Source organism: Bidens hawaiensis, unplaced genomic scaffold (genome assembly GCF_021521415.1).
Source record: "Bidens hawaiensis isolate Kalapana, Puna unplaced genomic scaffold, B.hawaiensis_p1.1 tig00053104_1, whole genome shotgun sequence".
NCBI classification, from domain to species: Eukaryota; Viridiplantae; Streptophyta; class Magnoliopsida; order Asterales; family Asteraceae; genus Bidens; species Bidens hawaiensis.
In genome coordinates this window covers 23204-37682 of record NW_027499559.1, presented here as the reverse complement: position 1 = coordinate 37682, position 14479 = coordinate 23204, and the positions used below count along the sequence as shown (strand labels likewise).

The window sequence follows — 14479 nt, the reverse complement described above, 5'->3', positions numbered from 1 at the left end:
TTGTGAGTAGATTAGAGAAAAAATGTTAAATGGGAAAGCTAATTTGAGATTTTATTGTTCATACTGTATAGTTTTTTAATATTTTTTAAAAGTGGTTATGAGTAGAGTAGAGAGAAAATATAATGATAAAAGTATAAAAAGTATTATTTAATTGAACAAGTGAGAGAAAATGTAGTGATTTTAGTGTAATTTATGATATATATGGATTAATGGTAGGGAATTAGGCTGAGAATTTCTACAAAGACCGGAGAATAAATCGTTTCATATGGAGACTCGCTTTGGATAGAATTTTTACAAAGATGGCCTTATTAATAAGAGGTGTTAATAGAGTAATGATTATGTGTGTTATGTGACATGTTCCCTGAACACCTCATGATCCGGTGCAGAGTGGCGAAATAGATCTGGGCCATCATTCCAAATTGGGTTAAAATTCCGGTTCTTTCGGATTTGGTGTCGGTTAAAGAGCTATAGGATCTCCCTTGCGAGAATAAAAACAATAAGCTGGAAAGTGAGATGATACAAAACAATCATAACTTTTTGGTTGATTTGGAGAACCAGAAATGACAAGCTATTCAAAAGCATCCTGATATCGGTCGACAAGGTGGTAAACGACATTATAGCGACATCGTTCTTGTGGGTTAAGCATAGGAGTAGAAGAGTGACCTTGGATTAGGAAGCGAATTGATGCATGTTTAAATTTGTAAACTTTCCCATTTAATTATGTTTTCCTTTGTTTTATATGTCAGATTGCTACTTACAAGTTGCTCATTTCTTCTTTTCCTTTTATGAATTTAGCCATTCAAAAAAGCAAGTACTCCCTTTCCTAAATTATAAGAAAACACCCCCAATCCCCATGAACCAAAGTATAGATCACATTAATTATTCATGGCATGCATTTTCAACAATCACATATCTTTTAATGAACCAGTGTCTATATATACTTTATACAAAAACAAACGAACCATCTCCAGGATTAATTCAAGATCTCAAGATAATATTGCATATATATGTGTGTGATCGATCATCATCATCTTAATAGTTTGTTAATGCGACTTGCTGCTACAGTGTGGATACACCGCGGTATAATCAATCGACAACTGAAGCCGACAATTAATATGCAACCAAAACTTTACAGATCCTAAAGGCCCAACCCTCCATCTCGCCCGCGAATTCCCCTTCAAGAAAAACGGCATCCTTTTGGTGTTCGCCAGCGACTGCTCGGTCAGGTACTACTCGGGTGGATCCAAAGGGATCAGAGACGACTCCACCACGTAGTTTGAAGAAACGTGGATCAGCTCACTGGTAGACGATCAACTTTCCTCGGGTACGAGTGTGCTATATCACCGATGGTTCTCCGGAGTATGAATTCTTCCACCTACAAAATGAGCAGCACCGTGAACTTACCCCTCAGAAAGGGACAGAGGGGTCCTCTTTGGGGTAACCCTCCGGTGTGAGAATAAGAGATTGTAGGAGAATAATAATAATCTGAGAGTGAGTAAGGATTTAGAGTGTATTTTCTTGCTTACCTCCCCTTGTGGAGGTGGTGTGGTATTTATAGTGTTAGGGTTTCCAATGATTGGGCTCAGACCCCATTAGGGCCTTTTTGGCCTCCTTCTATTGCTTCGCGCCACGTGTCCTTAGGACACCTGGTGCTTTTTCATTGATTATTCTCTGACCAATGTATTTCACCTGACCCATGTGCAATCACGTGGTAGCACATGGGTTTTGCTGAGTTGTCCACCTTTCATTGGCAGCTGTCAACATCAGCATATTCTTTATTCCTTAAAGGATACCTTCTGGAAGGTTGTCTGATGAGCACAATCAGGGTTGTCCTTATCCTGATTTGGATAAGGACGAGGTTGATTATGTGCATGTGTGATATGCGCCTATCCTGAGGGATGCGCGAGGTCTTCTCTTTATTCTCACGCGCAGATGTTTCATGCGCAGATATGATATGCGCAAGCATATGTAATATGCGTGAGCATGTGATATGCGCCACGCGCAGATGCGCCACGCGCAGATGTGATATGCGTGAGCATATATGATGCGTGAGCATATGTGATATGCGTCACGCGCAGATGCGCCACGCGCAGATGTGATATGCGTGAGCATATATGGTGCGTGAGCATGTGATACGCGTGAGCATATGTGATGCCTGAGCACATGTGATATGCGTGAGCATATGTGATGCATGAGCATATGTGATATGCGTGAGCATATGTGATATGCGTGAGCATATGTGATATGCGCCATGCGCATAGGTTTTGGCTTTGTGCCTTCCTGACATCTTGATTTCAAGCCTCTTGTCTATATCTTGTGGGTTGACCCGCCCCGCTCGATGTTAAGGCGGGGTGCATACCTCTTCAAGCCCCCCCCAGTCTAATGTGTGTCTTGTCTCGCGCGAGCGAGGGTAAGATAGATATTAGACTTAATAGTTTGCTCTTTTAATAGGGTTTGTCTTTTCTTTTTTCATTTCTCATATGTGCGTTGCGCGAAATTCTATCCTTTTGGTTGAAATGAATCGTCCATGTACGTGGTTGGTTGGTGCTGACATGCGTCAGAGATGGAGACGTTGTGTCAGACTTTTTGTGTGCTCGAGGTGCTACAGTGGCCTTTCATGTCTCCTCACATAGTGTCAGGAACACGTGTCGCGCTCATGTTGGCCTGCACCTGCGAGTGGGGGCGCGTGAACTCTGATCAGTACCTGTTTCTTTCTCTCTCCTGGGCCTATAAAAGCAAGCCTTTTGAGTGGTTTTTCTTCATCTTCATTGTTATTTCAGAGCTTTTTCTTTCCTTCAATTTTCATTCCGATTAAGAGCCTGTCTTTTGCTTCCAGATTTCCGTTCTTGAAGTAACCGCTGTTTGATTCACAGTTGTATGTCTGATAACCCAGACACCACAATCTCTCCCAGCAAACGCCGTGTAAAATCATTAGTCATGTCCACTTTGAAGAAGACCGGCAAGGGAAAACGGGCTGCCGAGGCCTCGTCGAGGAGGTGGGGAAGTGCAAAACAGTGAAGAGATGGGATGAGATTCCCTGCAAACTGAAACAGTCTGATTTCAACAATCTCATCGCCTCTCAGGGTTTTCTCCCTGAGTACGGCTGTCTGCTCCCGGCGGCCGGGCAAATGGCGGCAGATCCGCCCACCGGCTATATCTCCTTATACTGTCACTTTTTCACTCACTGTAACATTCGTCTCCCGATGACAAGGTTTATGGGTGCGCTGCTTCAGTTTTATGGGATTCACATATCCCAAGTCCATCCTTGTGGACTAGTGCGCATGACTCATTTTGAGTTCATGTGCAAAGCTCAGCGCGAGGAGCCCACCCCTCGGCGCTTTCAATATTTTTACAAGCCAAAAATCCAAGATTCTTGGTTCTCATTCATACCTCGCAGTCAGAAGGTTAAGTGCTGCACTGTTTCCTTCAAAAGCCTTCACGACTGGTCTGAGAAATTTTTTTATATTAAGGCTGGTGTGATTCCCATCCGCATGACCATGCGCTGCGATCACTTCTGCGCCCGCGGATGAGAATGTTCTTAAGAACCCCACGGGCACGTGGGTTAACAAGTTAATTGCTGAACCATCCCCCGCTAAGAATATTTGCGAGGAGGCGCTGGTGGGGGTTGGTATGAGCAAGAGGTGGACCGACAGCGCGACTGAGCCTGTCATTCAAGTTGATGGCTTAGGTGAGTTATTAGCTCATTGCATTATTTCTGCGCGAATATAATTCGTTTTGCTGATATCATTTGTCTTGTATTATGCAGTAAGCAAGGAATACGTCCACGCCGCCTATGATGAGCATATGGAGGGTGGCTCTGTCGCGCTGGGGAAGTTGCTTTCCCCGATCGCTTCGCTGATATGTTCATCCCTGTTGATTTGGGATTTTGCTTTGACAGCGACGCGCCTGGTAAGCCTTTGTACTTATGCTTATGCCTTTAGAATACCAAATTTGGTTAACATTTCTGTTGCACGTATTGTAGATGCGCTCGAGAACTATGAGCTGGAGCTCGCAGAAGAAGAGGTGGAGGAAGAAGCTGAGGCGCCACAACTCAAACGCAAAGCTAAAGGCAAAACTGGCACAGGGGCCAGTAAAAAACAGAAGAAAAATGATGCCCCTGTTGCTCAGGATCCTCCTACTCAAGCGAAGGGACTTGAGAAAACCAAGGGGTTTACCTCCAAGTTTTCCTCGTCTTCTTTGCCTCGAGGTGTGGGCAATCCTCTTGTCCACACAAGGTATGGTGCCGCCACCTCATCTCTTCGCGCGGCGGACAAGGGAAGCGGCGCTGCGCCTGCTGTTTCCTCTTTTCCAACAGGTATACTTTGTTTATATTTTGTGGTTTTATGAGCGTGATTCCGATAGAGTTATTAATGAATCTTTGCTCACTCAAATGTTTATAGAGCCGGCGACCTTGGTGGATCAACCTCAGGCGCAGCAAGGTACCGAGGCTGCGCCGCAGGTTGCTTTGAAGTCCCCTGTTTTATCCTCGAAAAGGGGGAAAATGGACTTCATGGCGATGCTCAATTCGCGGACGGCGGTGCGCCAAGGTATTATTGCGCTTTGATTTTCTGACTTTTTTTTTTTAGATCAAGTCATGAATCATTTCTCTTTGGTTTTTTCATAGGAATTATAGCTGGCACACAAGCTGCTGGTGGCACTGCTGGGGCCGGCGCCGGCGCCGTTAGTTCTGCTCCTGCTCCTACAAGCACTGAATCTCCTCTCATTGGGATTACTATGGAGCAGGAGACCATTTTACGCGCTGATCTAACGGCGTCGAGACCTCCCTCACCTCCTCCTGCGCGCAGCCCTCCTCGCGAGACTGTTTTTGATTTTTCCAAGTCGCAGGAGAAAAGACCTGTTACAGAGGATGATGAGGAGGTCAATTTTGAATATTCCGATGGCGGCCGCGCAAGCCCTGTAGCGCCACGAGATTTCGTGGCGCAGCCTTCTCGTGGGGCTGGCGCTGACTTTTCTGCTGGCTCTCCGCAGGTATAAGTTTGTTTTGCTCCGCTATGCGGACTTCCATATTAATGTTTAGATGACTAAAACGTTGCTTTTGCGTTGCTTTGTGTTTGCAGGAAGCCGATCACATATATCGCCCGAGATGGAATATTACTGAGGATAGCTCATTTCAATCCATGGGTGTGTGTGAAGACTTCTGGGCTCACTCCGTGCCTCCGGCTGAAAGGAGGTTTCAGGAGGACCGCGCCCGCGTGGACTTGCTCAACGAACATCTTTTTGCTGGGTCTGCGTTCTTTGCTGCCTCCCAAGAGCTTCGCAATGATTATATAAAAGTGCGTGATGCCCTTGCGGAGGCCAAGCAAGAGGCTAAGGTTTCTGCTTGGAATCTTTCTGACGCTCGAGAGAGAGCTGAGAAACTCCAAGTAGAACTTAGCGAGAACCGAGCAAGTGCCAACGCTGCCTTTGTGAAGCACGGGCATGAGCTGCAGGCTGCGCGGGAGAAGCTGCAGGATGCAGAGGCGGATGCGGCCAGGTACACGCGGCGAGCGCGTGATTTGGAGTTAGAGGCAGTGGCGCGTGATCAAACTCTTGTGCAGGCTATCACTGACAAATCTTTATTAGAGAGTGAGGTTGCGCGCCTGAAGAAAGAGCTCGAAGCTGCGCGGGCAGAAAAGGATGAAGCCCTGGCGGCAGCAGCGTCTAACAGCGAAGAGCTCGATGCTGCGCGAGCGGAAAGGAATGAGGCCTTGGCGGCATCAGCGTCCGACAGAGAAGAGCTAAAACAGACCAAGGAAACTGTTGAGTTGTTAAACTCTCAGATTCCTGCTCTTGAGACGTCTGTTTCTTCCCTCGCACAGGATCGCCAATGGCTAGTTTCACAGGGTATGACTCGTTGCGCTTATGCGATGAAATACTCAGACGAGTTTCAGACCCTTGTGATGGATTGCAATGCTGCGTCGCGCTTGGTGGGTCGAGCTGAAGGGTTTAAGGATGGCTATGAATATGGCATGCTGAAGAAGAATCCATCCGACTACCCTTATTAGCTCGACGTTGTCTGCGCTGATATGGCCGAGGTGGGGGAGAAGTACTTGAATACTCCAATTCCCATCCTTGAGCAGGTATTTTAACCTTAATGAGTTTACCTTGACTTATTTTCCTAGTCTTTTGTACTCATACTTTTCCTTATGACTTGCAGATAGCCGCGCTTGTTGACCAGCCCGATCTCGGCGACCTAAAGAAATTACTTGACGAGTGTGAAGGGACTGGTGGCAGCGATGATGGCGCGGGCAATGCTGCCTCTGCTAGCGGCTCTGGCGTGGCCAAAGGACCCACTCCTGACACTATCGTGATAGAAGACGACTCCATTCAAGACGAACAGCTTGATTATGGTAAGTTTGGAGATGACGAGGAGCGGGCTGCGCCAGATGCTGAGGGAGGTAATGATGAGGGCGATGAAGAGGCTGATGTTGATATAGAGACTTGAGAAGCCCTTCATTTTTTTTTTATTTGTAGTTTGTATCTCATCATTTTGTAAATTTGTAAACTTCTATGTTTTGGAATGAAATTTTGTTTTTCCCTTATTCGCATCTTGCGCATTCCCAATTCATCACTTTATATTGCATGTGTTTGCTTGCTGAATATAAGATATGCTTGCACATTGAAACTTGAACAAGGTTGTAAGGAAATTATTTTACTTAATCCTTGTCATATTTCAAGTTATTCTACAATATTCTGAATATGCTGACACGTGCCTTGGCATTTTATTATTCCCCCTTTTGCGCGACATTATCGCGCATTTATTATAGGGAATTATGAGTTTTTTAGCCTTTACGTGTCAGTATGTGTTACTATGATATCCATTACAATCTCATGCGCGACCTCGACCTGAGACCTTAACAACTATGTTTTGGCATGCGCTTTGCCTTAGCTGTGCTTAGGTACTTTTATGGTCTAGCTGTGCAGCATGTAGGATGAATGTTGTGAGTAATTTGAGCTAAGGCTCATATTATAGGGCTAAGGCCCTGAGCTAAGGCTCATATTATTAGGCTAAGGCCCTGACGTTTTAGAGTTAAAACTCGTTAACGCGTTTGAGCTTGGAGCTCGCGCATGTATGTTTTACTTCGTTTTATTTTTATTTTTGATGTCAATACAATGTTGTCATATTGCTCAAAATTAATAAAGGGAAGTGTGAAACATGTATGCAAAAGGTAATAGAACACACATTAAGAGAAAATAGCGCGTATCATTATTCATAATGGCTTAAAAAGCCTTGATTACAAACTTGACAATTATTACATGAAACATTTTCTAAGCTGTGCTACGTTCCATGCGCGCGGGATCTTCTTTCCATTCAAATCTTTTAAAGCGTATGCGCCTTTTCCCAATTCTTCCGAGACTTGATAAGGTCCCTCCCAGTTGGGGGACATCTTTCCCGGGGTATCGCGCGACTAGCTTCGTTGTTCCGAATGACAAAATCATTCTTCTTGAAGTGGCAATCTTTCACGCGCTGATTGTAATATTTTTCTAGTTTTTTCTTGTATTTGGCTTCACTGATGATAGCCGCCTCTCTGCGCCCTTCAAGTAAGTTGAGATCCAACCTCCTTTCACGCTCGTTATCCATCTTACTCATCATGAGCACTCTATGGGATGGGCATCCAATTTCTGCTGGGATCATTGCCTCCGTTCCATAGGTTAGGCTGAACGGGGATTCGCCATTGCTGGTTTTGCTTAATGTCCTGTGCGCCCACAGGACATTAGGTAGCTCCTCGACCCATGAATGGGATTCTCCCTCCAACCTTTTCTTCAGCCCATTCAGCAAGCTTTGGTTCGCGCGCTCCACTTGGCCATTCCCTTGAGGGTGGTATACTGAAGTGAAGACTTGGTTGATGCGCAATTCCTTGAGCCAACTGGATATCTTCCTGTTAGTGAATTGTTTGCCATTGTCGCTCACAATTTCCATTGGCAGGCCAAAACGGCATATGATGTGGCTCCAAATGAACTGCTTCATTGCCTCGGCAGTGATTTTTGCTAGTGGCTTGGCTTCAACCCATTTTGTGAAATAGTCTACTGCCACTACCAAAAACTTTACTCGCCCTTGCGCTTGTGGTAAGGGACCCACAATATCGATTGCCCATTTGTGGAAAGGCCATGCGGAGGTCACCGGAATCAAGTTGTTCTTTGGCCGCATGGTGTTTGGCGCATAGCTCTGACACGCTTTGCATTTTTGGATCTCTTTTAACGCGTCCAAGTACATGCCTGGCCAATAGTAACCTGCGTTCATTGCCTTGGCAACCACCATGCACGGGCCAGCATGTATTCCACAGATTCCTTCGTGTATCTCTCTGATCACATAGCTTGCTTCCTCAGCATCTAGGCATTTCATGAGCGGTCCAAGATAAGAGCGTCGATATAACGTACCATCAAGCAGTTCGTAGTTCTGCGACTTGTGTCTTATCTTCCTCGCCTGTGCGCGATCGTCCGGTATCTTTCCCTCCTTCAAGAATTCCATTAATGGAGTTATCCATGATGAAGGTGTTGTATGAATTACAAGGACATACTTCGCTCTCACCGACGGGTTGCTCATTACTTCCACCTTGACATCTTTGCCAAAGTGATCGAAGCTGGTTGATGCCATCTTACTCAGCGCGTCGGCAGACTTGTTTTCACTGCGCGGAATATGTATGATTCTGAAGAAGTCAAATTGCTCGGTGAGTTTCTTCGCCTGCTCTAAATACAGAGGCATAGTGTTCTCCTTGGCATCATAAAGGCCATTGACCTGTGCTGCTACCAAGTATGAATCAACATGGGCCTCTAGCTTTTTAACTCCGAACTTGTGCGCGATGCGCAGACCAGCCAGCAGGGCTTCATACTCAGCTTCATTGTTGGTGCTCTTGAAATCCAACCTGATTGCGTAAGTATACTCATGATTTTCTGGATCCACCAGTTTGAGGCCTGCGCCGGACCCTTCGTTGTTTGAAGCTCCATCAGTGAATAATCTCCAAACATTTTCTTCATTATTGGCTTGCGGAGGGTCTACCTCGCGCTGAGCCTCTTCAATTTTTTTCTTCAGGGATTTCTGCGATGAAATTAGCTAAGACTTGTCCCTTGATTGCTGGACGAGGCTTATAGGCGATCGTGTGCTCTCCTAATTCCAGCGCCCATTTTGTCAGCCTTCCTGAGAGCGCGGGACGTCGCAAGACTTGCTGGATGTTGTAATCCGTCAAGACTTCAATGGGATGACCATTGAAATATCTATAAAGCTTGCGCGACGCGTGTGTTAGTGATAAAACTAACTTTTCTATGATGGTGTAGCACGTCTCAGGATCTGTCAGCACCCGACTTACATAATAGATTGGTGTTTGGATTCCCTTGCGATCCACCAACAACACTGCGCCAATGGTGCGCTCTCCTGCTGACAGGTACAACGTTAGAGTTTCGCCAGGTAGTGGAGCTGTGAGCGCAGGCAGATTTATCAGACATTCTTTTATCTCACTGAAAGCTTGCTCGGCCTCAGGCGTCCACTTGAATTGGCTTTTCTTTAAGCAATTTCTCAATGTGTTAACGAATGGGGTAGATTTGCTTGCATGGTTCGCTAGGAACCTGTTAATTGATACCAATCTACCATTCAACTTTTGAACTTCCTTCATGGTGGATGGTGAGGGCATGTCAAGGATAGCCTCCACTTTCTCTGGGTTCACCTTGAAACCATCCTTGGTGACCATTTCACCGAGAAATTTCCCTTCTTCTACGCCGAATGTGCATTTGCTCGGGTTGAGCTTCATGTTTACTTCCTTTAGGCGCCAAAGGGTTTCTTCGATGTCTTTGAGCATTTGTTTTTCCTCCCTGCTTTTAATCACCAAATCATCCACGTAGACTTCTAAGTTTCTTCCAATTTGCTCTGCATCCATGAGTCTTTGGTAAGTGGCTCCTGCATTCTTCAAACCAAAGGGCATTTTTGTGTAGCAGAAAACACCTTTGTCAGTTCTAAAGGCAGTCTTGTCCTCATCTTGTGGTGCCATTTGAATTTGGTGATAGCTCTTATAGGCGTCCAGGAAACATTTGAGCTTAAATGGCGCCACAGAGTCCACCTTCGCGTCAATGTTTGGGAGGGGGTAACAATCTTTTGGACATGCTTTGTTGAGGTCCTTGAAATCAATGCACATCCTCCATGACCCGTTGCTCTTCTTAACCATCACAGGATTGGCTACCCATGTTTGGTATCGTATTGGGCGGATGATATTTGCGCGCAGTAGATCTTCTACTTGCTCATTCATGGCCTTTGCCTTCTCATCCCCCATGACTCTCTTCTTTTGAGCAATTGGCTCTACAGACTTGAACGTGTTGAGAGAATGTTGCGCCAGGTCTCGCGGAACCCCAGTCATATCAGAATGTTGCCACGCGAAGACCGACATATACGTTGTGAGCAATCTTTTCATTCTCAACCTTGTGTCGTCTGATATTGTAGCTCCAATTGTGATTGTTTGCTCTGGGAATTTTGGGTTGAGAATCCATTCCTCCGGCGCGTTGTTTGCCTTTGGAAGTCTCATTCTTCCTTCTCGCGGTATACTTGTCACTGCGCACAAATGATCTCGGTATACAAATGTTACACCTGTTGGTGTTGGGAACCCCAACGCGCCGTGCGCTGGTGACGGTATGGCGTTGAATTGGGCAATCGTTCCTCTACCCAAGATCATATTATGGCATGAAGTGGTGGGCAAGACCAAGAAGTTGACAATTTCAGCTCGCTTGTGTTTCTCATCCCCCATAGTTAGTTCGAATTGTATCTGACCTAGGGGGTGAATAATTTCATTTGAGACACCCGAGATTGGTGCATTCACAATTTCGAGCCTTGCTTGGTCTGCTGGATCCAACTTCCTGAAACATTGCTCATACATGATGTCTGATTCACTGCCGGTGTCCACCAGGACTTTTGACACCTCATAATGAGCAATGTGTGTAGTGATGACTAGAGGACTGCTGATAGACGGGCCTCCTCTGATTCTTGGGAAGATTACTTGTTGCTCGCGCCAATCTCCTTGGACTTGCGTGCTTCTCTTTCTCGATCTTTGCCCTTGCCTTCCTCCCTCGGCTACACAGATTCTTTTGAATTTTTTACTGGCTGAGGCTCCATCTGGTTGTTCATTCTCTGGTCTTGGGTTTTTCACCAGGTGAGCCAACTTGCCTGATTTCACATCTCTTTCCATCGCACCCTTCAAATGGTGGCATGCATCGGTGTTGTGCCCTGTGGACTTGTGAAACTCACAATACTTGCCACTATTTGGTGGTCCCTTATGGAGTAATGGCTTGGGGCTTTTAAACTGGACATTCTCTGTGCTTAACACTTGTGAAGGCGTTTTAGTGAGGGGAGTCCATATTCTTGGTAGAGGTCTGTTAGGCTCTATGCCGCCTTCCCTCTTGTCACTTTCTCCGCGATTACGAATGTCTTTTTGGGGCTGGGGTGAACTTGGTTGCGCCTGCTTTTCTGCGGGAGAAAAACTGGTTTGTTGCAACCTGGACCATACGGAGTTTTGTTTGCCCCTCCTTTCATTGTTGCGTGGTGCTTCTGTTTGATGCCCTCTATCTCTTGCTCTATCTTGGGCAATTTGTTTTTCATTTCGCGTGAAGACTTGCGATGCTTCCATTAGCTTAGCCCAAGTGGTTGGCATGCCATCTCTGCTCACGAGAGCTCTGCGGAGTTGATCACTGCGCGCACCTTGTATAAAGGCCACGCGCAAGAGTTGCTCAGTGATACCTCCAATTGCAAGAGATTCCTGATTGAAACGGGTTATGTAGTCTTCAATGGTTTCATCATTCCTGCGCACGCAGTGCATGATGTCATCGGGGTCGCGCGTGTGTCTGCGCTGCTGTACAAAGTGAGCCTGGAACTTCTCCAATAGCTCTTCGAACCCATCGATTTGTCCAGTCGGCAAGCTTTCGAACCAGACACGCGCTGCGCCCGTGAGGCAGCGAGCAAACATGTGACACCATGTTGGCATCGTCCAGCTTTCTAGGTTTCCAGTGTTGTAAAAACCTTGTAAGAAATCGTCTGGATCTGTTGTGCCATCGTACTTGCCCAAACCACTTGGCATCTTGGTTTTGTGTTGAATGGGAGCCTTCGCGATGCGCTCAGTGAATTTTGAATGTTTCACCAAGATGGCTGGCCTATATGGTGTGGTTACGTCCACTTTCCCTCTCGCTGGTGGGTTGTACGGTGTGTACAGATCCATATCGGCTTTGGCTCCAGGCGCTATGTTCATGTGCGCGCGGAGCTGTGAGCCTCCTGCATGAGTATCTCGCGTCTTCCTCATGCTGTGCACTTCTTCATCACTAAAATCAGCGTGTTCGGTGTGAACAGAGTGACCATCTTCCGGCGCGCGCGCCCTTTTTGTTGTTCCCTGAATGGTTTGCTTATCAAATGCGAGCCTTTGTGTTAAGTCGGCTAACTTTTTGTGTTTGACCAGCTCATTGTATTTGTCCATTAAACTCCGTTGTTCGTTTATGAGCCATTCTTTAGGGTCATTGGTTTCAACTTCTGGACCCATTGGTCCTTTTTGTTTTGCACCAGTCAGATTTTGGAACGTGAGATCGTCTGGAAGAGTTTCTGTCTGGCTATGAGGAGTTGTGATGAAGGGATGGTTACTGGTGGTGCGCGCAGAATCACGCGGCGCCCTCAGAAACTGCTGTCCCTCATTAACATCCTCAAGCTCATTATCCTCCAGAACTTGATCGCTGTTTCGAACACCGGAAACCATGGTGAAGATTTTTAGAGAGAACAGATGAGATAGTGGTTTTGTTACCGTTGTAACAGGTGATGGCGCCAATGAAGAAACGTGGATCGGCTCACTGGTAGACGATCAACCTTCCTCGGGTATGAGTGTTCTATATCACCGATGGTTTCCCGGAGTATGAATTCTTCCACCTACAAAACGAGCAGCACCGTGAACTTACCCCTCAGAAAGGGACAGAGGGGTCCTCTTTGGGGTAACCCTCCGGTGTGAGAATAAGAGATTGTAGGAGAAGGTAATAATAATCAGAAAGTGAGTAAGGAATTAGAATGTATTCTCTTGCTTACCTCCCCTTGTGGAGGTGGTGTGGTATTTATAGTGTTAGGGTTTCCAATGATTGGGCTCAGACCCCATTAGGGCCTTTTTGGCCTCCTCCTATTGCTTCGCGCCACGTGTCCTTAGGACACCTGGTGCTTTTTCATTGATTATTCTCTGACCAAGGTATTTCACCTGACCCATGTGCAATCACGTGGTAGCACATGAGTTTTGCTGAGTTGTCCACCTTTCATTGGCAGCTGTCAACATCAGCATATTCTTTATTCCTTAAAGGATACCTTCTGGAAGGTTGTATGATGAGCACAATCAGGGTTGTCCTTATCCTGATTTGGATAAGGACGAGGTTGATTATGTGCATGTGTGATATGCGCCTATCCTGAGGATGCACGAGGTCTTCTCTTTATTCTCACGCGCAGATGTTTCATGCGCAGATATGATATGCGCAAGCATATGTAATATGCGTGAGCATGTGATATGCGCCACGCGCAGATGTGATATGCGTGAGCATATATGATGCGTGAGCATATGTGATATGCGCCACGCGCAGATGCGCCACGCGCAGATGTGATATGCGTGAGCATATATGGTGCGTGAGCATGTGATACGCGTGAGCATATGTGATGCGTGAGCATATGTGATATGCGTGAGCATATGTGATGCGTGAGCATATGTGATATGCGCCATGCGCATAGGTTTTGGCTTTGTGCCTTCCTGACATCTTGATTTCAAGCCTCTTGTCTATATCTTGTGGGTTGACCCGCCCCGCTCGATGTTAAGGCGGGTGCATACCTCTTCATAGTTCAACTCGGTCGACGTGTTCTTGCGCATTTCAAAGGGATCCGCCACGAGCTGTGCAATACTCAGCCCATGGTAATCGAGTATTAACTTCGTGTCGTAGAAGCTTACATGTGCTCTCATGTTCTGGTTCTCGGCTCTCATGATGATTGTTAATTGGACGGCTAGGACCCCAGCTTGGTTGTAGTCGAATTTGTCTAGGCGAGCGGCGTGAACGTAGAGGAGTGGGACTTTGGGGCGGATTGCTAGGTACCCGACAAAGACGACTATTCCAATGACGATTATTATGGTGAAGATGAAGGCGCAGATGAAGGCACAGCACCACGTGAAAAAGCCGGTGCGGCGTTCGGTGCCGAGGGCGTATGGTGGCTTTGGCATTGGGCAGCATGCATAGTGTGGGATATGGGAAATGTATTGTTTATGATGAAAGTAGGGGATTTTGAAGTGTGTAAGGGAATGAAGGTATATGAAGATGCCATTTTGAGGGGACAAAGTTAAAGTGGTTACCCTTATTTTAAGTTAGTTAATCTTTGGTGTGGCCAGGATATTATTATTGCTTTGATATCTTCTCTTTTTTACTTTTGGTTTTGAGAGTTGAGACCAATTTCCAGCTTTTTCAGATGAGACAATATAGGTATTTTTCATTCTGTTACAAAAGAAAG

General features: G+C 46.1%; 1 pseudogene; it reads right to left on the bottom strand.

The window, feature by feature from the left end:
- Positions 1–1043: 1043 nt before the first annotated feature.
- Positions 1044–14359, bottom strand: LOC143599936 (NDR1/HIN1-like protein 12; annotated as a pseudogene).
- Positions 14360–14479: the final 120 nt, after the last annotated feature.